The sequence below is a fragment of the Trachypithecus francoisi genome, unplaced genomic scaffold, assembly GCF_009764315.1.
Source record: "Trachypithecus francoisi isolate TF-2019V2 unplaced genomic scaffold, Tfra_2.0 Lachesis_group0, whole genome shotgun sequence".
Taxonomy (NCBI): Eukaryota; Metazoa; Chordata; class Mammalia; order Primates; family Cercopithecidae; genus Trachypithecus; species Trachypithecus francoisi.
This window is the reverse complement of record NW_022681453.1, coordinates 73,783,947-73,806,371: the sequence shown is the minus strand read 5'-3', so window position 1 is coordinate 73,806,371 and position 22,425 is coordinate 73,783,947. Positions and strand designations below refer to the sequence as shown.

The 22,425-nt window shown below is 38.3% G+C and overlaps 1 pseudogene; it reads left to right on the top strand.

Annotated features, from left to right (window-relative positions):
- Positions 1-11,187: 11,187 nt before the first annotated feature.
- On the top strand, positions 11,188-11,947 carry LOC117076607 (annotated as a pseudogene).
- The last annotated feature ends 10,478 nt before the right edge of the window (positions 11,948-22,425 follow it).

The window sequence follows — 22,425 nt, the reverse complement described above, 5'->3', positions numbered from 1 at the left end:
ACAAGTCTCTGAGAATGTCCTCGCTGCTGAAACAGTGGTTCAAAGTGATGGGATAGCAACACTGGCTAAACTCTGAGATTGGCTTCTCCCATATTTAGTTCACTCTCAACTGCCCCTTATTTTTGTTTTCTACCTTAGGCTATTGGTCTAAGATATTATCCCCTCCACTATAAAGCTTTCTTGAGGGCTATAACAGTACCTGTTCTTTGCCCATTTCATAGTGCCTAGCATGGTGGTTTCATATAGTAAGAATACAGTAAAACCAAGTTAAATAAAATAAATATAATTTAAATGTTTCCTCCTACTGCAATTTACCTTTACATTGGATTCCTTCTTCCTGCTTCTGAAGCTAGCACCTAGTTAATGTGAGAAAAGCATAGTGCTAAAGGGGAAGATTGGCATTAATGGGAGCACTGTCTTTGGGGTAGGGAAGATCTTTGAGTAACATATGAAGCTTTGAAATTCTCTGTTATCATACCACATAAATGCAGTTGCTTGTTCAGCTCATCTAAGGGACTTGACCAGGTTCTATGTATATAGGAAATATTTGTGGAATGAGGGATTTTTTTTTTCTGGAATCTATAAGCTTTATGCCCAATTGATGATTCCAGAGAATAGGCTCAGCTTTCTCTCTTCTTTGTGTTTCCTGCACAGCTAGAAACTGTGCCAGAATGGTGGCTATATGCTAATGAACAATCTATCCCTCATTAGGCCAGTACTAAGACAGTTATTTCCTTAAGTAAAAACATTTTTTTTTTGTAACCAGCTTACCGGATGGCTTTTCATAATGTCTTCTTTTCCCATGTTATTAAGCTGTGCTTTAAATGTTTGAAAATGCCTGGAACCTCTCACTTCCCATCTTGATATTTCATGGCTTCTTCTCCCTTTCTAATCAGTTTCTGAAATATTCAGGGACTTGGCATTAAGCTGCTACTTCCTTTCTTTTCTTTTCTCCTCTCTAGGTAAAAACTTTTCAACATAAATGGAAAATTGACTTTAAATATATTTATTTAATGAGCTTCCCTTTAAATGGTCTTCTAAAACAGCACCTTGTTAGTGGTTTCTAATAAAGTTCTGTTATGTCTCCTTACAAAAATACCTATGAAGGTGAGAAAAAGATGAAGATTCACAGTGACACTAACATTGATGACTGGTAATCAATTTACTGCTGGAATCCGAGGGACTTTCCTTTAGCCACCAGGTCTTTGGAACTAGATTGAAAGACATCACTAATGATTTACCTCTGTTATCCTCAACTACAAGTATTTAGGAACACCTTCCTTTTCTTTTCTTTTCTTTCTTTTTTTTTTTTTTTTTTTTTTGAGTCTTGCTCTGTCACCCAGGCTGGAGTGCAGTGGCACGATCTCGGCTCACTGCAAGCTCATCCTCTTGGGTTCACACCATTCTCCTGCCTCAGCCTCCTGAGTAGCTGAGACCACAGGTGCTCACTACCACGCCTGGCTAATTTTTTTGTATTTTTAGTAGAGATGGGGTTTCACCGTGTTAGCCAGGTTGGTCTCAATCTCCTGACCTCATGATCTGCCTGCCTTGGCCTCCCAAAGTGCTGGGATTACAGGCATGAGCCACTGCGCCCGGCCAGGAAGATCTTCCTTTTCTTTACTTTCAGTTCTCATGGTCTTTCCCTTGATTCATAAAAGCTAGCTCTGGGCCGGGCGCGGTGGCTCAACCCTGTAATCCCAGCACTTTGGGAGGCCGAGACGGGCGGATCACGAGGTCAGGAGATCGAGACCATCCTGGCTAACATGGTGAAACCCCGTCTTTACTAAAAACTACAAAAAACTAGCCGGGCGAGGTGGCGGCGCCTGTAGTCCCAGCTACTCGGGAGGCTGAGGCAGGAGAATGGCGTGAACCCGGGAGGTGGAGCTTGCAGTGAGCTGAGATCTGGCCACTGCACTCCAGCCTGGGTGACAGAGCAAGACTCCGTCTCAAAAAAAAAAAAAAAAAAAAGCTAGCTCTGTTTCAGATAAAAAATTGGGTGACCCCTTCAACACCTATTTGTTGCTTTTTTATGGTAGCCATCATTCTGTCTTCTCCTCTTTTCTCTTTCCTTTTTCCCAACCAATACCAGTCTCTTTTTGAAAAATATATTTTTTAAAAAATTGTCGTTTAAAACATGTAACATAAATTTACCATCTGAAACACTTTTAAGTGTACATTTTAGTAGTGTCAAATATATTCACATTGTTGTGAAGACTTCTCTCTTTTTTTCTAATTTTTATTTTTAAGTTCTGGGGTACATGTGCAGGATGTGCAGGTTTGTTAGAGGTAAACTTGTGCCATGGTAGTTTCCTGCACCTATCAACCCATCACCTAGGTATTAAGCCCAACATGGATGAGCTATTTTTCCTAATGCTCTCCCCCACCACCCCACCCCGTACAGGCCCAATGTGTATTGTTTCTCTCCCTGTATCCATGTGTTCTCATTGTTCAGCTCCCACTTATTATACCTGGTTAAAAACTTGTAACACAAGAAAAGAAGGTGAAAGTAATGAGGAGGTGGGAGGTGAATTGTAAGTGTAGTCTCTACAAATGAAATGTGGTTGAGAAAAGAGGCAGTGTGAGTAGAGTGCTGGCTATAGTGTATATGAACTCCATCTATTCAGAGTGTCAGAAAGCCAGGAATGGGCCATTTTAGCACAGTAGAAGTTCATAGAAATCCAAGTAAAACAGTTGCAGACATCAACCCAAATCAGTTGTATATTTGAGAAGAGGATTCAGCCAGTGCTTAAGTACAGGGAGTGGGAGGCAACATGGTGACTCTGGAGGAATATTCAGCACAAAGGAAATGACAATACTTTGAAGTCTTAAAAGAGAGGCATACCTTTGAAAATAATTTAGTAACATTCAGAAGAAAATTTTAGAAAATTGACTTTTTTTTTTTTTTTTTTTTTGAGACAGAGTCTCAATCTGTTGCCAAGGCTGGAGTGCAATGGCACAATCTCAGTTCACTGCAACCTCCACCTCCTGGGTTCAAGCAATTCTCCTGCCTCAGCCTCCTGAGTAGCTGGGATTACAGGCACATGCCACCATGCCTGGCTAATTTTTGTATTTTTAGTAGAGATGGTGTTTCACCATGTTGGTCAGTCTGGTCTCGAACTCCTGACCTTGTGATCTGCCCACCTTGGCCTCCCAAAGTGCTGGGATTACAGGTGTGAGCCACTGTGCCTGGCTGAAAATTGACTTTTCTTAGAAAATACAAGACTACCTTTAGGAAAGAGTGTAAATCTGAAAGGATTGTAGGATAAGCTGCAAAGGCAGATGGATGAAATAACACTTAACATGTCTAACACTGTCCCTAGCCCTATGGATTTGAATAGATCACCTTTAACTAAGAAGCCATTCAATATTAACACATAAAAATGCATAGAAATCAAGACAGTATGCAATTACCTGTTAATTAGGGACCTATATAAATGATACAGATTGTTTGTGCTCTGGGCAGTTGGGAAAAGGTGAGGTCATTTTGTCCGAAATTATCAGAGAAAGCTAGAGAGTTTGGCTCAATAGGAGAGACTTGGGGAAATAGAAAGGGACAGGGGCACAGGCAAAAGCTTTTATTTGTTCTGAGCAAATGGCATCCTCCTCAAACTATCCTCAGATAATCTTACTCTTACAATCTTATTCTCACAATCTTATTCTCATAAATGTTAACATTTCAAAATCTGACAGCACTTTCTGCTCATTATAATCTTACCTGGACTGCTTCTGATCCTTTTAGATTAGGTTCAGTTCACCTATCTCCTGTTCACAGACTCCTCTCAGGCAGGATTGTAAAACATTTAATGTCTCAATCATACATTTGTTTTTCTAACTGAAGTCCAATCAGGCATTTTTCTAGCAATCTCCTATCATAATAACTTTGTATGGTAGTCAGGGTTGATGATAATCATTCCATTTCATAGGCAAGAATGCTAAAATGTTAAAGAATTTTCTTAGACTTGCCTTCCAAATAGCAAGAACATTTAAGAGTTTGGACTTATATCCAGAGTTTTTGATTCCCAGTCTCATGCTCTTTTGACAACATTATTGACTGAGTAGTAAGAATAAGGGAAGATAAAGGAGGTAGAAATGGGCAAGTAAATATGTTTAATTATTTTTTTAAAGATGTGGGTAGGACTATGAATGTTTAAAGATACCAAGAAGAAACTTGACCCCCTGCCTTCAAAAGACATATCTACCTCAATTATTTATTCAGCCATGGATAAAGGATGTTAACATTAGAGTGTCTTTTTTTTTTTTTTTTTAAGGAAAAAAGAATGTCGCATAGTGGAATTGTGACACAGATTTGGCAATCACAGTTATGGCAATGGACAGTCAAGAAAGTCACCTCATATTCACTTACAAGGCAGAATAGCATGCTCCTTATGGTTGCCTTCACAGTGCTACTAACCATGGTTGATGTAAGGCAGTTGTAGCCACATCTTATTGATAGTAGAGAACTGCTATGGGAAAGCAAGATTCTGGGATGACCAGAGGGATGGTGTGAAGTTTTCATATAACAATATAATAGTTCAGTGTAGTCAGTCTGGCTAACAATCTGAGGGAACATTTCCCAATTCATTTTATTCACATGTATAAAAGGGTTCTTGTACTTTCTTGATACATATACTTTTGATGATTGAATACATTTTTCATTGCTTCAATCTGAAGTCTTCCTGTCTTATTTTTAATATTTTCTAGCTTTAGAAATCATTGTATGCTCTTTGTATGTCATGGACTTTTATACACGCTTGATTTTTTAAAAAAATCTGTAATTTCAATAATTCCATTGTCTCTTCTCTCTGTTTGAAAGGTGTGTGAGGAGGATTTATATATGGGTGTGTAAAGGACATTGGTTCTGTGAGAGCAAACATGGTAACTCTTCATTCATTACACATGAAAACTTAGCTAAACTTGATCACATTTTCAGAGTGAACAGTTAAAAAAAACCATGCATTTTAATTTTGTTTTCTTGTATACAGAGAATTACCATTCAAACTTCAGGAACTCACGTTATTGACAGCATTTTAGACTTAAAGAGAACGAGGCTGCTGGATGAGCCTGATTTTTAGGGCTTATCTCATATTCCACCTTGAATGACCTCCCACTGTCAGAAATATAATTCTGAACCCTAGAAGCAGTTGGCAACCCTCTTATTATTTTAATGTGCTTTGGATACACATAATAAAATATCTGAGGGGTTGCAATCCTAGTCTCTGATAAAACAGACTTTAAACCATCAAAGATCAAAAGAGACAAAGAAGGCCATTACATAATGGTAAAGGGATCAATTCAACAGGAAGAGCTAACTCTCCTAAATATATATGCACCCAATACAGGAGCACCCAGATTCATAAAGCAAGTCCTTAGAGACCTACAAAGAGACTTAGACTCCCATACAATAATAATGGGAGACTTCAACACTCCACTGTCAACATTAGACAGATCAACGAGACAGAAAGTTAACAAGGATATCCAGGAATTGAACTCATCTCTGCACCAAGCGGACCTAATAGACATCTATAGAACTCTCCACCCCAAATCAACAGAATATACATTCTTCTCAGCACCACATCGCACTTATTCCAAAATTGACCACATAATTGGAAGTAAAGCACTCCTCAGCAAATGTACAAGAACAGAAATTATAACAAACTGTCTCTCAGACCACAGTGCAATCAAACTAGAACTCAGGACTAAGAAACTCAATCAAAACCGCTCAACTACATGGAAACTGAACAACCTGCTCCTGAATGACTACTGGGTACATAACGAAATGAAAGCAGAAATAAAGATGTTCTTTGAAACCAATGAGAACAAAGATACAACATACCAGAATCTCTGGGACACATTAAAGCAGTGTGTAGAGGGAATTTATAGCACTAAATGCCCACAAGAGAAAGCAGGAGAGATCTAAAATTGACACTCTAACATCACAATTAAAAGAAGTAGAGAGGCAAGAGCAAACACATTCAAAAGCTAGCAGAAGGCAAGAAATAACTAAGATCAGAGCAGAACTGAAGGAGATAGAGACACAAAAAACCCTCCAAAAAATCAATGAATCCAGGAGTTGGTTTTTTGAAAAGATCAACAAAATTGACAGACCGCTAGCAAGACTAATAAAGAAGAAAAGAGAGAGGAATCAAATAGTCGCAATAAAAAATGATAAAGGGGATATCACCACCGACCCCACAGAAATACAGACAACCATCAGAGAATACTATAAATGCCTCTACGCAAATCAACTAGAAAATCTAGAAGAAATGGATAATTTCCTGGACACTTACACTCTCCCAAGACTAAACCAGGAAGAAGTTGAATCCCTGAATAGACCAATAGCAGGCTCTGAAATTGAGGCAACAATTAATAGCCTACCCACCAAAAAAAGTCCAGGACCAGATGGATTCACAGCTGAATTCTACCAGAGGTACAAGGAGGAGCTGGTACCATGCCTTCTGAAACTATTTCAATCAATAGAAAAAGAGGGAATCCTCCCTAACTCATTTTATGAGGCCAACATCATCCTGATACCAAGCCTGGCAGAGACACAACAAAAAAAGAGAATTTTAGACCAATATCCCTGATGAACATCGATGCAAAAATTCTCAATAAAATACTGGCAAACCGGATTCAGCAGCACATCAAAAAGCTTATCCACCATGATCAAGTGGGCTTCATCCCTGGGATGCAAGGCTGGTTCAACATTCGCAAATCAATAAACGTAATCCAGCATATAAACAGAACCAAAGACAAGAACCACATGATTATCTCAATAGATGCAGAAAAGGCTTTTGACAAAATTCAACAGCCCTTTATGCTAAAAACGCTCAATAAATTCGGTATTGATGGAACGTACCTCAAAATAATAAGAGCTATTTATGACAAACCCACAGCTAATATCATACTGAATGGGCAAAAACTGGAAAAATTCCCTTTGAAAACTGGCACAAGACAGGGATGCCCTCTCTCACCACTCCTATTCAACATCGTGTTGGAAGTTCTGGCTAGGGCAATCAGGCAAGAGAAAGAAATCAAGGGTATCCAGTTAGGAAAAGAAGAAGTCAAATTGTCCCTGTTTGCAGATGACATGATTGTATATTTAGAAAACCCCATTGTCTCAGCCCAAAATCTCCTTAAGCTGATAAGCAACTTCAGCAAAGTCTCAGGATACAAAATTAATGTGCAAAAATCCCAAGCATTCTTATACACCAGTAACAGACAAGCAGAGAGCCAAATCAGGAATCAACTTCCATTCACAATTGCTTCAAAGAGAATCAAATACCTAGGAATCCAGCTTACAAGGGATGTAAAGGACCTCTTCAAGGAGAACTACAAACCACTGCTCAGTGAAATCAAAGAGGACACAAACAAATGGAAGAACATACCATGCTCATGGATAGGAAGAATCAATATCGTGAAAATGGCCATACTGCCCAAGGTTATTTATAGATTCAATGCCATCCCCATCAAGCTACCAATGACTTTCTTCACAGAATTGGAAAAAACTGCTTTAAAGTTCATATGGAACCAAAAAAGAGCCCGCATTGCCAAGACAATCCTAAGTCAAAAGGACAAAGCTGGAGGCGTCACGCTACCTGACTTCAAACTATACTACAAGGCTACAGTAACCAAAACAGCATGGTACTGGTACCACAACAGAGATATAGACCAATGGAACAGAACAGAGTCCTCAGAAATAATACCACACATCTACAGCCATCTGATCTTTGACAAACCTGACAAAAACAAGAAATGGGGAAAGGATTCCCTATTTAATAAATGGTGCTGGGAAAATTGGCTAGCCATAAGTAGAAAGCTGAAACTGGATCCTTTCCTTACCCCTTATACGAAAATTAATTCAAGATGGATCAGAGACTTAAATGTTAGACCTAATACCATAAAAACCCTAGAAGAAAATCTAGGTAGTACCATTCAGGACATAGGCATGGGCAAGGACTTCATGTCTAAAACACCAAAAGCAACGGCAGCAAAAGCAAAAATTGACACATGGGATCTAATTAACTAAAGAGCTTTTGCACAGCAAAAGAAACTACCATCAGAGTGAACAGGCAACCTACAGAATGGGAGAAAATTTTTGCAACCTACTCATCTGACAAAGGGCTAATATCCAGAATCTACAAAGAACTCAAACAAATATACAAGAAAAAAACAAACAACCCCATCAAAAAGTGGGCAAAGGATATGAACAGACATTTCTCAAAAGAAGACATCCATACAGCCAACAGACACATGAAAAAATGCTCATCATCACTCGCCATCAGAGAAATGCAAATCAAAACCACAATGAGATACCATCTCACACCAGTTAGAATGGCAATCATTAAGAAGTCAGGAAACAACAGGTGTTGGAGAGGATGTGGAGAAATAGGAACACTTTTACACTGTTGGTGGGATTGTAAACTAGTTCAACCATTATGGAAAACAGTATGGCGATTCCTCAAGGATCTAGAACCAGATGTACCATATGACCCAGCCATCCCACTACTGGGTATATACCCAAAGGATTATAAATTACTCTACTACAAAGACACATGCACACGTATGTTTATTGTGGCACTATTCACAATAGCAAAGACTTGGAATCAACCCAAATGTCCATCTGTGCCAGACTGGATTAAGAAAATGTGGCACATATACACCATGGAATACTATGCAGCCATAAAAAAGGATGAGTTTGCGTCCTTTGTAGGGACATGGATGCAGCTGGAATCCATCATTCTTAGCAAACTATCACAAGAAGAGAAAACCAAACACCGCATGTTCTCACTCATAGGTGGGAACTGAACAATGAGATCACTTGGACTCGGGAAGGGGAACATCACACACTGGGGCCTATCATGGGGAGTGGGGAGGAGGGAGAGATTGCATTGGGGAGTTATACATGATATAAACGTCATGCACATGTACCCTAGAACTTAAAGTATAATAATAAAAAAAAAAATCTTAAATAAAAAAAAAAATAATAAAATAAAATAAAATAAAATATCTGATTATTCTCCTTTCTTTTCCATTGAATTGACACTAATTGGCCATTGCTGTCTAGCTACTGGTTCCATGCTGGGCCTGTAACCCCTAATTCTCTTCAATATTTAGGCTCTTAGCAGAGAGAGCCATCTTACCTGATACACAGACATGGGCCCATCTCCTTGAGGACAACTGCAACTGCCTCAGAATTATATTTGTTTCTTAAGGCTGCTGTAACAAAGTACCACAAAATGGGAGGTATAAACAGCAGAAATTTATTGTCTCATAGTTCTGAAGGCTATAGATATTCAAGATCACAGAGTCAGCAGGGTTGGTTCTAAGGGCTGTGAGGCAGCCTTTAATTTTTAATTTTTGTGGGTACGTAATAGTTGTATGTATTTATGGGGTACATAAGACATTTTGATACAGGCATGCAATACATAATAATCACATCAGGGTAAATGGGGTATTCATCCCCTCAAGTGTTTATCTTTTGTGTTATAAATTATCCAGTTATACACTTATAATTATTTTTAAGTGGACAATTAAATTATTTTTGACTGTAGTCATCCTGTTGTGCCAGCAAATACTAGGTCTTATTCACTCTTTCTATTTTTTTGTGACCATTAAGCATCCCCACTACCTTCCCACCCCCACTACCCTTCCCAGCCTCTGGTAATCATCTTTCTACCTGTTATCTCCATGAGTTCAATTATTTTAACTTTTAGCTACCACAAATAAATGAGAACATGCAACGTTTGTCTTTCTATGCCTGGTTTATTTCACTTAACATAGTGACCTGCAGTTTCATCCATGTTGTTGCAAATGACAGGATCTCATTCTTTTTGATGGTTAAATAGTACTCCATTGTGCATATGTACCATGTTTTCTTTAGACATTCATCTGTTGATAGACACCTAGATTGCTTCTAAATCTTGGCTATTGTGAATAGTCCTTCAATAAATGTGGGAGTGCAGATATCTCTTTGATATACTGATTTTCTTTCTTTTGGGTACATACCTAGGAGTGAGATTGCTGGGTCTTATAGTAGTTTTATTTTTAATTTTCTGTAGAACCTCCAAACTGTTCTCCATAGTGGCTGTATTAATTTATATTCCCACCAACAATGTACAAGTGTTCACTTTTCTCCACATCCTCGCCAGCATTTGTCATTGCCTGACTTTTGGATAAAAACCATTTTAACTTGAGTGAGATGATACTTCATTGTAGTTTTAATTTGCATTTCTCTGATGAACATTGATATGGAACACCTTTTCATGTACCTGTTTGCCATTTGTTTGTCTTCTTTTGACAAATGTCTATTCAAATCTTTTGCCCCCTTTAAATCAGATTATTAGTTGTTTTTCCTATAGAGTTGTTTGAGGTCCTTATATATTCTGCCTATTAATCCCTTGTCAGATGGGTAGTTTGCAAATATTTTCTCCCATTCTGTGACTTTTCTCTTCACTTCCATTTCCCCCATTCTGTAGGTTGTCTCTTCACCTTGATTGTTTCATTTGCTGTGCAGAAGCTTTTTAAACTTGATATGATCCCATTTGTCCACTTTTGCATTGGTTGCCTGTGATCATAGGGAATTATTCAAGAAATCTTTGCCCACTGCAATATCCTAGAGAGTTTCCCCAGTGCTTACTTTTAGTAGTTTAATAGTTTGAGGTCTTAGATTGAAGTCTCTACACCATTCTGGCTTGATTTTTGTATATAGCAAGAGATAAGTGTGCGGTTTCATTCTTTTGGAAAAGGCTTTTTTTTAACTAATTAATAAATGAGAAAACCAGTAAGATATGACAACCAGTTCCCAAAATGATTTAAACACCACACATATCTAGGTAATAAGAAGTAAGTTTACGAACACATGCAAACTGGTCAATATCCATTAGGCAAAATTTTACCAGAAGTAAAAATCATTTGCTTTTCTATGGACAAGAATCATTTGCATTACTTACAGAATTGTAAAATACCTTAAAGGCAATAAAAGGTGTGGACTTCTCTGAATGAAATAAATGGAAAGAGGTGCTTTACAGAATGGCAAGTAATCTATTTTTGTCCATTTCAATATCCTTTTCAGTTTTTCTGACATAAATATTGGAGTTCTTTGTCTCAAACAGAATGTTCTATGGAATCTCAATTTATAGCCCGTAGGAAAAGCAGAAGTGAGGCAGTGGCGATAGTAGTGGCAAGAGGATGAACAACAAGTTTGATGCTTTGAAAGATGATGACAATGGGGACCATGATCAGAATGAAGAAAGCAGCACATAGAAAGATACTGAGAAAGAAGAAAACAGAATGGGACAAGAATAAGAGCAGTAATAAGAGGAAGGCTGTTGTCCCTGGATGGGCAGAGCATCCCCTCCAGTACAACTACACTTTCTGGTACTCCAGGAGAACCTCTGGCTGTCCCACCAGCTCACAGAGTTATGAACAGAATTATCAAACAGATTGGCGCCTTTGCCTCTGTGGAGCAGTTCTGGAGGTTTTATAGCCACATGGTATGTCCAAAGGATCTGACAGGCCACAGCGACTTCCATCTCTTCAAAGAAAGAATTAAACCCATGTGGGAGGATAATGCAAATAAAAATGGTGACAAGAGGATTATTTGGCTGCCGAAGGGCTTGATCTCCCATTGCTGGGAGAATCTCATTTGGCCATATTAGGGGAACAGTTCATGGTTGGGGAGGAGATCTGTGGGGCTGTGGTCTCTCTTCACTTTCAAGAGGACATTATTTCAATATGGAAAAGACTGCCAGTGACCAAGCCACCACAGCCCAAATCCGGGATACACTTTGGCGAGTGCTTAACCTATCTCCCAACACCGTTATGAAATACAAAGCTCACACTGGCAGCATCAAAATGCCAGGCAGGCTGGGTCCCCAAAGGCTCCTTTTCAAAACCTCTGGAAGATGTGGTTGAATGTGCCATGACCCTGTCCCTCTCTGGATGCCACTATCCTTGAAGCTGGTGTCATTAGAGTCTCTTGTTCTGTTGGTGTGCTACCTGGAAGATCCTTCTGTCCTGGACAAGATAATTAAAAGAGCATTTTATGTTTTAAGAACAGGCTGACACAGAGCAGCTACAACAACAGCTGAGATTGCTCAATAAATGGTGCTAAATTTAAAAAAAAAAAAAGAGAGAAGAAATGCAGAGTCACTTTGGTTGAAATGAATATAGAGGCTTCTGACTAAGCTTTCTTGGACTCCAGAGTTTTGGGGATCTGTATAAATCACAGTTAGGAAACCACTAGATGATTTCTACAACTACTGATGGGCCTTACTGATTAAACTTGGTCCCTCAACATTCCTTTAGTTGTTCCCATACCCTAACATTGTCTACATGCTTCTACCCACTCCCCACTCCCTGCCCGCCACATGGATGCTCTGCTGTATCAAGAAACCAAGACATCCCTTTCAGAAGACTTTTTCATCCTTACAAATTTTAAATTCCCACAGTATTTGACTGTAGAACTTTCTAGCTCTAAATTCCATAGAATAACTGAAGTTACTTGAAAATATACTTCCTATTTGATGAAATCTGAAACTAAGGGGCCTTAGAGTAATTTTGAAAAAAAATTACAAATATATCAGCTAGGTTTTCAATATGATACCATCTTTATCTTTAATGTATTCTGTTTATTTTCTTGATTTTGAAAACCAAGGCTGTATTTTTAAATGCCTCTGGGCACATGTACCAAAATATCTCTGTAAATTCTGCACTCATGTTTTCCTTTTTTTCTATGTATGTTTCAAGTTATACGGATTGTGAAAGCCTGTAAAGACTGTGAGGAGCCTCCTTCACAAACAGGGTGCTGTTTCCTCATTCTGGCCTAAAATCTCCCCGCGCAGTCCTGCTGTGTACTTTGCAGTACTCTGGCTTCAGTCCTAGTCCTGTACAGGAAATGTGTGAAATCCTTGCCTCAGTGGCAATGGTGAATTCATTTCTTAGAAGATAAGCCCCTTGCCAGTATTTCCCATTTATGATCCAATGTCTTATTGTCGCATCTCCTTAGAGTAGGATTCAGATTCCTAAAGTATTTCCCGATCCTTACTACTCATTATTGCAACTGGACCCTGTATTGTCTTGAACTATATCAACTGTCCAGCTGATCTCCTAAACTTGATCCCCTGTATTGTCTTGAACTATATCAACTGTCCAGCTGATCTCCTAAACTTGATCCTTTCCCTGCCTGAACCCAGGATGCTTTCACAATTCCTTTTTCTTACCTTATCTAAGTACATTTCTATTCCTTCTACTACAGTCTCATTTTAATGAGTCTTTCCTGTTCTACCCTATCCTTTTGCTGCCCCAAATCTAAAAACCTCCTTTCCACACAGCGTTTTAAGAGATCAAGATACTGATGCAAATTTCAACATTAGCTTGCAAAATCTCAAAGGTTGCTTTTCTTATCCAGAAACTACCATCCTCCTTTCCTTGTTCTTTTTTTTTTTTTGAGACGGAGTCTTGCTCTGTCCCCCAGGCTGGACTGCAGTGGCCAGATCTCAGCTCACTGCAAGCTCCGCCTCCCGGGTTCACGCCATTCTCCTGCCTCAGCCTCCCGAGTAGCTGGGACCACAGGCGCCCGCCACCTCGCCTGGCTAGTTTTTTTTTTTTTTCTGTATTTTTAGTAGAAACGGGGTTTCACCGGGTTAGCCAAGATGGTCTCGATCTCCTGACCTCGTGATCTGCCCGTCTCGGCCTCCCAAAGTGCTGGGATTACAGGCTTGAGCCACCGCGCCCGGCCTCCTTGTTCTTAAAGTCCTTTACAGCGATATGGGGTATTTTCATTAAAAAAATATATATATTTTCTTAAGCAGCATTAAATGAAATCCCTCTTTCAATACTGCTGGTTCTTCTGTTTGCAAAGTTCTCTGTTCTGGTTTCCTTTCCTAAATCCTTTCTTTTGACTACTGCAAAAGCATAGACCAAAGAGGCAACCTAATAAAACAGCTAAGACAAGACTACTAGCTGTCTTTGCTGAGTAAAGACTACTAGCTATTTTGCTAAATGTTTTCAAAATCTGATTTATTCTGCACAATATCCCTCTGAAAGAGATACTATTATTACCCATATTTAATAGGTGAGGAAATTCTGAGTAAGTTGCCAAGGTCACCCAGCTAATACTTTTGAAACCAGGACTCAAATTTGAACCTTTCTGAATCCAAACCTCACTAAGCTCTCTATCGTCTCTGACAATAATCTACTACCAAATAGATGGTGACCTTGACTTACTTGAATTCCAAAAACACTTATACTCATTAGTGGTAGAAATATTTATAGACAAATCACTAACCAGAAGGAAATCTGAGAAAAAGAGAAGCATCAGAAAACAATGTCAAGGGCACCAGTAAGTAGATAAGAGGCTAAGGTTTTAGTTTCAGCTCTTGGGCCAAAAGCTCTCAGGGCTTCTGTTATTTTATTTATAAAATTAAACTATTTGCTAGATAGGTTCTTAGGATTCATCTAAAAAATACAAGTGTTTGCTTCCTGAGGGGACTAAAAACTTCAGACAGTGTGATCAGTCTCTGCAATTCAATGAGAGCTATAGCAGCATTGTACATGGGTTAGGCTGGTAAGCAGAGATTAATAATTCAAGTCAGTCTAGCTCACTTGTTTGTCCTGTCCTCTTGCTGCTGTGTCAGGGCACCTACTGAGGGAGTCAACTAAGAACCAGGCAAATGTGGGCAGCAGTGTTACTTCCTAGGACTAGTATCACCAAAGAGGCAGATGAAATCATCCACTGAAGAGTCAAATGCATTCCAGTCTCTCAGCATGGGAGAGTTGATTCAACCCAAACACACTGGGTTGGGCTTCTATGGAAAAAACAGGAGGTTAAGAGAAGTATCCATAGAAGCTGCTATATTTAAGTGAAAGCGTAAAATTGCAAGATGGAAATCTGGAAAACATGCTGTAAAGATTCCTTGGAACACAGATTGAAGGAAGAGCCCTGGCTGGATATTGTTGAGCAACAAGAGCAGCAGACAGACCATGATATGCAGTAATCAAGAATGAGGATGTCAGGACATCTGTTATTTTGTCTGCTTGGCTCTCCTTCCTTTTGGAATTTGCTTCTCTACTGCACCAAGTGATTCCGATGTGACCGTCCCTCCTGCCACCGGCGTGGGCAAAAGATTCAAGGTGGCCAGTCAGAGTATCTCTTTCTCCAGGGCCCGGATATTGATTGTGTAGAGGGAGGTATGAGATCTAAGCAGGGTTTATCAATGCCCTTTGAGGGAAACTGCTATTGTTGCATGAAGAAAGAGAAGATCTTTTTCTGAGTTTATGAACTGTAAAGATCATTGCAAGGAGGAAGTAATGATGGACACCATTACCTGGAGAGAATAAGCCAATATGAAGAATAAAAGGGCAAGAGTAGAACATGTGACTAAGAATGTATTTATGCACTCTGCCTCAGATGTGCCTGAAACCAGAAAATACCCAAAGTTTTCAAACAGATGAGCCAATATATACCTCTCCCCCTTGTAGGATGTTTTTTTGTTTGTTTGTTTGTTTTTTCAGATCTATTTACACGCAGTAAAATGTACTCCATTAAGGTGACTAGTCCTGTGAATTTTGATCAGTGCATAAAGGTTGCATAACTACTACCTTAATCAAGACATGGGTTACTTCTCTCATCCCAGAAAGTTCCCTCATGGCCCTCTGTTATTTATCCCCTTCCCCTGTTCTATCCACTGGCAAACACTGATCTGTTTTTCTGTTCCTGTAATTTTGCCTTTTACTGAATGTTGTGTAAATGGAAACACAAAGTATATACCCTTTGGAGTATATCACTTTTATCACTTAGCATAATGCATTTGAGATCTATCTGTGTTGTTACTAGTATCAGTATTTTGTTCCTTTTGATTGCTAAGTCATATTTCATTGCGTGGCTATACCACAGTGTGTTTATGCATTCACCAATTCATGGACATTTGTATTGTTTCCAGATTTTGGTAGTTATGAAGAAAACCACAATAAATAATTGCATACAGATTTTTGTGTGGTCATATTTCCGTTTCCCTTGGGTAAATATCTAAGAGTAGGATTGCTGGGTTATACAGTAAACATACTTTTAATGTTATAAGAAACTTCCAAACTGTATCCCAAAGTGGCTGTACCATTTTGCATTTTTGCCAGCAGTAATTCCTATTGCTCTTCTTTCTCACCAGTATTTGGTGGTTTCATGTTTTTAAACAATGAATAATTCTAATAGGTGTGCAATGATATCTTATTTTGGTTTCAATGAAAAATGGTGTTAAACATCTTTTCATATGCTTATTTGCCATCCACATATCTTTACTGATGTGTCTGATCAAATCTTTTGCTAGTTCTTTATTGTGTGTTTTCTTTCCCATTATTACATTGTGAGAATACTTTACATATTCTGGACACAAGTCTTTTATAGAATTTATGTTTTGCAAATATTTGCTCTCAGTCTGTGACTTGTCTTTTCATTTTCTTAGCAGTGTCTTTCAAAGAGCAGAAGTGTTTTTTTTTGTTTTTTTGTTTTTTTGTTTTTGAGACAGAGTCTCGCTCTGTCCCCCTGGCTGGAGTACAGTGGCGCGATCTTGAGAGCAGAAGTTTTTAATTTTGAAATCCTATTTATCTTATTTTATAGGTTTTGGTTTTTGTGTCCTATCTGTCTAAAAAATCTTTGCTAAATTCAAGGACATAGAATTAAAATTTTTTTCTTTATAGTTTTAGATTTCACATGTAGAATCATGATCAATTTGGAGTTAATTCTTGTACACAGCACTTCCTTCTTTTAAAGATCATTTAAATTGGGTTTCTGTTCCTGGTAACCAATGAGTTTTGACTCATATAGATGGAGTCCTTCATATACGTTGAATGAGAAACATTTTAAGAAAGGACTGCCTAGTGTAGATGTATTTCTAAAGGGTATGTCAATTCCTCCCCAAGTTAATTTAATTTCAATGGAAACCTCATTGTGATTTATTTGCTTGACCTTAACAAAGTGAATTTGTAACTGGAATAATATAGGGGAAAGAATAACATGAATATTTTAAAAACTAATAGGAATAAAGACACTGGTCCTGTAAGATATTAAAACATAAAGTAACCTACAATAATCAAATCAGTGCAGTCCTGATGCAGGGATCAACAAGAACAGCCTAGATGCAGGTAATATATATGTTTTATATATGTGTTTAAAAAAAGAATTACGCAATAAATTTTGTTGGTAAAATTAGTTTAAAAGAAAATGAAATTATATCCTTACCACCTAACATCAAAATTCCAGGTGAATTAGATTTAAGTCTGAAAAATGAAAAAAAAAAGAAAACATTTAGGGGCAGATAGTCTGAAATGGAGATATTGAGCTGGCACCTTCTTGATCTTTTCTCAAATTACTTTGCTCTTTTGGGGTGATTTAACTGGATTACATTATTGCTCATATAATCTGCATCTTAATGTATTGCACCTAGGTCATGCAGAAATATAGATTATGTTGGCCTTCTTTGCTGAAAGCAGAAGTACTTTGCTTTGATGCACAAATTTATTTATGTTTTCTTATTTTTTACTCCTCAGAAGCATTTGTATTCAGGCAAGATTTGTGAGAATATTTTCTCCACCAAATTAAACACAGCTTATAATATATTCCAGAGGGAGAATTTTCTAATTAACTGCAAGTGTGTGAGGTCTGGAGGCAACATAGAGGGCCTAGATTGGCTGCAGTGTTTCCTATGAGGTGAAGACACATTTTTCTTCTCCTCATAGATGCTCCAGCCTGGGGGATTAATGTTTACCTTGATTTAATGTCTCATCAGAAGCATGACACCCACAGCAGTCTGGCTGCAGCAGGATTAAATGAAGCATGGCCGTTTCTTCAAGAGAGACTTAAACTTCAAGCCTTTAGCCCTAGAGGGAACGGGCAGGAGATGAAGAGAGGGTAAAAATGTATTGAACTACCAATGATAGAGTGAAATGAAAAATTTAACCCCCTTTACCACAGGAACAATTTAGGGGCAGAGATGAGGTTTGTATTCAAGAAATCTGGGGGTTAGGCCCAAGTAAGAGGCACCTCTGGGTTTACAGCGAATCTGCTCTAGGAGACAAGGGTCTCAGCTGCCCCTGGCATACCACTACCCCCCCTCCACACCATTCAGGTGACCTCAAGACAAAGACACAAGCTTTGTCTTTAAGGGAGAAATAAGGTGGATTATGTTCAGTTTTGGGAAACTGAATCCAAAGCCTTTTTCAGACAGATTTTGCCAGTGCAGCATCTTCTTTCTCCGAGAAGCAAGCAAATGCATATAAGAAGTGTTAAACTAGGGTAGGGTGAGAGTCAGCCCACTTAGAACTCTGTGCCTGGCAGAGGACCACAGAAGGGCTTTGGGATCTCAGCATCATGGGTTATTCTTTCCACCCCAACCCCAAATTTTCTTGGTTTTCTCACCAAACCATTAAGGGTCTGGTGCTGATGAAACAATTTACAAATTTCTTATAACCCTTTGTGTTTTTAGCAAGTACTATCTCTATGGGATAATGAGTTCTTTAAATCCACTCAATACTGTGAAAATCATACTTCTTATTTTTAAAATTCTTATTCTTAAAATTAACCCCTTTGAAGTTTTGGGAGGTGGAGGCAAATTCTTACATGTCAGAGTTTTGAGAACCTCTTGTTCATTCTCTTCAAATTTTATGACTTCCTGGGCTTCTATCCAGCCTTTTATGTGGTCGCCACTCCTTCCTTCTTCCTCCGTGGAGTTGATTATTTTAATTATTTCTTTTTTCCCCTTTAATTTCTGGCATACTCTCTTTCTTACTTAGTTGCGTCAAACAAAATTATGCATGGTAGGAATTTAGACCATGACCCTTCAAACAATTGTGTTTTATTCCCTTCTATTTCAGTCAATGCTTAGCTCCATAAGAGACAGTGAACCCGCAGAAAAAACATGAGCTTAAGAGTCATCAAGATTTAGGATTTAATCATCCATTTACTACCTACATGACCTTGAGTAACTAAACTTCAGTTGTTTTTTTTTTTTAACCTGGGATATTATATTCATCTTGATGAGTCATTGTGAACATTACATTATTTGAAAAACATTGGGTATGTAGTTTAATATCATTATAATAATAGATGAACTAATCTAGTTTTTAAAACAAATCAATGGAAGTGTCAAGACAGGGTCTGATTTGTTATAATGTCTATCCTGTACTTTTATAAGAAGTTAAAAAGTCCAGAGAGGCTAGGTAAATGGTGAGCACAGACTTAGCTTGACCATCAGGAACATGGTAGAGTCACTGACTGATAATAGACATAGCTCATTACTTCCCCATAACTGACAGTAACAGTCTTCAGGAAACATAATGATGGGAATCTTCATCAGAATGAACCTAGAAGTTTGCCTAGGACAGCTTATTTACATGGGCTAATGCTTCCCATCGTAATCTACAACCCCAAGGAAACTGTCCCTAGCACAACCATTCCTATTAATTTATTAAGAAGGCTTGACCAACCTAGTGGAGAGCTCTTGAGCAAGAATTGCACATAAGCATGTCACCATTTGGACTGAAATTGCTGGGACTCTCTATCCTCACCTCACTTAGTCACTAAATATGGCACGATCTTGGGAGAGGCAATTCTTGGCACCCGAGATATAAAACCTAAAGGAGCTAACAGTTGAGGCTGTGTGTTAGCTGCATTCTCCATAGCTGGGCAAACAAGTCATTACTTGAAGGAGGTCTAGGTAGCACATCTTCTTGTCTACCACAATAAGATGTTACCTACAAAATATAGTCTAGTGATTTCTATGTCTTTATTCCTACTTCTATAAAATCTCTGGCCAAGTTTCAACATGCATTACTTATTGCTATGTAATAAAACACTCCAACATTTAGTGTCTTACAGTGGTAATAATTTAGTATTTCTCATGATTTTCTGTGTTGGCTGCAATCAACTGAGTAATTCTTCTGTTGGTCTTGCCAGAGACCATTCACATAGTTGTAGTCCTGATCCCTCTTAGTCATGGATAGAGAGTCTAAGATGGCCTTATTTATATGTCTTGGTCCTTAATGCTGGCCGTTGATCCGGTCTCTCTCTGTCTCTCCATGTTACCTCTCATTCAGTAGTTTAGCTGCTTTTTTACATGGCAGCAGTAGTGTTCCAAGAGATGATGAATCTGGAAACTGTGGCCCAGACTCCAGAATTGGCTACATTCTGTCAGTCAAAGCAAATTATTAGACTACTAAGATCCAAGGGGTGGGGGAAAATAAACTATCACTTAATGGTAAGAACTGTAAAATATTGTGATTCAATTTTTTCAGTCTATCACCATCTGTTCTCTGGTTTTCAAATGCAAAATATGTCCTCTCACCCAGCTGCAGAGTTACTCCCATTACCGCACAACGATCAAGTTTAAAGTCCACAATCTCAATGTAGCTTAGAATAGAACTTGATTGTTTCCTTTGCCATAGATATGGTTGTACCAAAGACATCTGCCATCTAAGAAGTGCCATTCTAAGATAAAAACTCTTCTGATGTCCTCAGTGACAAAAGTTACTGCCTAGTTTCTGTATAGAATATGACTGATTTTTCTGGGTGACTTTTATATTTGAAGATACCTATCAAGGAAACATTTTTAGATCTGCTGTAAAGACTCACATCTTACATTATTAAACACCCCAGGGCTTACATTATAGAAAATCCCAGGCCTGCTAATGTCAAATAAAATTGTGAATTTGATTAATTGGTGTGGCAATTAGCTCTTTCAGATAGTTTATTCCATGAATAAATCTTATTTGAGCCAAAAATTAAAAAAGAATTGTTTGCTAAGTATACATTGAAAGCTAGCTATTAAAAAGCTAGCTAGCTATTCAAGAAAAGTTAAGAAGAGGGGTTTAGTTTTTAACCAAATAAACCAAAGCATGTTGGATCATTCAGAACTTCCTGTATTGTCTACATCAATGGTGGGAAAGTACGTTCATGGGAGAACCATTTAAAATTTCTGGTTCCATTGACTTTTTGGGAGTCATGAACCCGTGAAGAATCTCATGACAGTCATGAATGCTTTTCCCAGAAAAACTCTCATAAATTCAGGATTTGGGGATTCATGGATCTCTTAAAGTATTTCATAAGAATGCTATAGTTCTTCTTCTTTTTTTTTTTCTGAGATGGAGTCTCGCTCTTCTCACCCAGCCTGGAGTGCAATGGTGCTATCTTGGCTCACTGCAGCCTCCGCCTCCCAGGTTCAAGTGATTCTCCTGCCTCAGCCTCCTGAGTAGCTAGGTCTATAGGGGCGCACCACAATGCCCGGCTAATTTTTCTATTTTTAGTGGAGACTGGGTTTCACCATGTTGGCCAGGCTGGTCTCGAACTCCTGACCTTGGGTGATCTGCCTGCCTCAGCCTCCCAAAGTGTTGGGATTACAGGCCTGAGTCACCATGCCCAACCTGCTATAGTTCTTAAAATTTAGGATTCCTTTAGAGTGTCAGGCTTCAGGCTTTGGTTCTTGTAATTGGAATAAGCTTTTGTAAGGACCAGAAAAATGCATGTTTAAAAATGCTAGATGCAGATTAGTTTTAGTTGCATTTTGAGAAACGTAGGAGCTCATAAAACCCCCAATTAAAATATTTGATATTTCTGGATATATATTGATGAGACTAAAAATAGCACATGAATTATCTTTTTCCTTTCCTTTGATCTTAGTCTGCTTTACATGAGTCTCAGGGATTCAGCTATTACATCTGGCTGAGCTATTGATGACACTGAAGTAGACTTCAATTGGATAAAGTTGTCTCTGTGTACATATATAAATATAATATGGACTACTTAGTTACTTAGTTGCAGTTTTAAAATCCTGATTTCTTGATACCTCAAACTGCTATTGAAGATACAACTGTTTACTTTCTCCAAATGATCTTCTAATGGCTGTTAATTTATATGTATTCATTTCACATAGTTGGAATCAATGTGTTGGTTTCCTTCTTTCTTGTAACATTTCCCCATACGCAAATACCATCCTGGACTCGATTTTAACTAAGAAGGAAAAACTGATTATTAAGGAAACAGTAAATGTCTAATATAAAGAAAGAGAATGCTGGTTTGTTTATTCTTGTGCCATAGACTTTGGCAGTCAGTTGCTAAAAACTTTCCCTGAGACTCTAGAAGGGAAATAGATGATGAAGGGTGGAAAGTTCTGTAAGTATAATTCTGACTGTACAAACATTTTGAATAGTTCAATGAGAAGGGCAAAAGAAAGACATCTAAGGAAAATAATGTGGTTGCATAGGTATTTCATTCTAAGTCCAGGTTCATAAAAGACTTTTACAAAAGATATAAAGAGCGACATATAATGAAAGAAAAATATAAAAATGTGACAGGAATATGAGAAAAACACCAAGAAGATTAAAGCACAAGTGAGGCAAATGAGGTAAGCTATAGAGAGAGAGAGAAAAAAGGATGACAAA